Source organism: Varanus komodoensis, unplaced genomic scaffold (genome assembly GCF_004798865.1).
Source record: "Varanus komodoensis strain SLA01 unplaced genomic scaffold, ASM479886v1 scaffold9, whole genome shotgun sequence".
Taxonomy (NCBI): Eukaryota; Metazoa; Chordata; class Lepidosauria; order Squamata; family Varanidae; genus Varanus; species Varanus komodoensis.
In genome coordinates this window covers 19,345,591-19,347,250 of record NW_025336598.1, presented here as the reverse complement: position 1 = coordinate 19,347,250, position 1,660 = coordinate 19,345,591, and the positions used below count along the sequence as shown (strand labels likewise).

The 1,660-nt window shown below is 39.2% G+C and overlaps 1 pseudogene; it reads left to right on the top strand.

Annotated features, from left to right (window-relative positions):
* The first annotated feature begins 926 nt into the window (after positions 1-926).
* LOC123017246 lies at positions 927-1,393 on the top strand (annotated as a pseudogene).
* The last annotated feature ends 267 nt before the right edge of the window (positions 1,394-1,660 follow it).

The following is a 1,660-nucleotide window of genomic DNA, read 5'->3' as shown; positions in this document are numbered from 1 at the left end:
AAGTGATCTGATCACAAAATTATCGAAAACATTTAAAAGTGAAAGGGCCCAAGACAACAGACAGAGAGACACAGGTATTTTTGGGTGTCCATATGTGGAACTGGAGCTCTGCTCCAACCTTGGCTCTGATGATCTGCCATCTACCCCCTTTCAGCTGGAACAAGAAGAACTACACCACTGCTTCTCTTATGACCTTAGAGAAGGAGTTTAAGGGATATTCCTGGGAATGGAAAGGGGAGGCAACCATTGCAACTAAGATACAATGGATCCTGGAAAAGCCTCTGCATGCTTCCCTTTCTCTTGGAAGTTCCACTTTTACTTTTCTAACTGATCAGATGGAAATTCAGCAAGTAGTTCCTGAAATATCTGAATCAAGCCAGAAGTCAGAAGGAGCAGGAATGGCTGTAGCAGAGAGAGACTATTTCTCCTGTTTGTGAAGAATGGATTCTGGTGACATCTTGGAAAATCTGACCTAAAGAAAATACTGTGAAGAGCTTATTTAGCTGGAAAAAACTGTGTTACCTGTTAGGAATAGGAACCAGGCATGTTTACTTAAGAACCTTTATGCAGTCTTATTATTTGAAGAATTTTATTTTTGCATTCTCTTTTGTAAATAATTGTCTTTAACAAACATCTTCAAATTTGTTCAATTAATGGTTGTTTCTAGTGGTAGTTCTATGCCTATGCCATAAAAATAAAGTTACTGAGTTTATTTTGGTTATATAATGACTAAAATAATGGTGGGAAACATCCTTTGGGCTGGGGTGGCTCCTGTAGGCCAGCTTCTGGTTAGCCAAGCTGTGCTTAATTTCTGTGTTTTGCCCTCCAGATTTTTCACTATATGAAATGGTGTTGAGGTTTTGTTGTCTCCTGACAGGAGTTCTTTTAATGTCCCTTCCTGAGATAGCAACATACTCTTTGTAACAATGGCTGTCTGCAGAACTGCTATGAAAACAATAACTGGTTGGCATTTACTTGGTGAGTGCCTCCCAATCAGAAAACCATGTTTAATGCCTGGAAAACATTCAGTGATGTTTCCAAGCTTGCTTCTTTGCCACAGTCTCCCCACCCATAGACTGGGCTTTTTACAAGACTGAAATTGTCAAAGCTGGCATGGTAGATGGATTTGAGAAGTTTTAAGGGGCTCAAGATTCTTGAGCCTGTGGACATCCAATCCACTAAGATAGATGCCCATGAACTAGAGACTAGCAAGACTGCTACTGCCTATATAGAAACCTCTAAAGCCCATATTGCTGAGTATAAGAAGGAGCTTCCTAAGTTAAGAAACAGGATTCCTTTTGACTGGATAAGACTTGATAAGGCATTTCCAGAAACCAAGCTGGACAAAGAAAAATAGCCATTTTGGTCACATAAGCCCATTGCTAACTTGTAAAAGCCCTCGGCAGCATCTGTTAAATAAAGTATATTTGGTGGCAGCTGGTAGAGGTTTCATAGTCAATACAGTATCTTTATTCTTATGGTCTATTTGGAAACTGTATGAAAAACTGAAAGTGATCTACAATGACACAAAGTCATCCCTGCAAAAATAAACATATTAGTACATAGTAGTACATAGCCACAGACAACAGTATGGATGCCCAGTAGTCTTGTAAATCCTTTGATAACCATACAGAATTTCATGCAACTTTAATGGCAACAT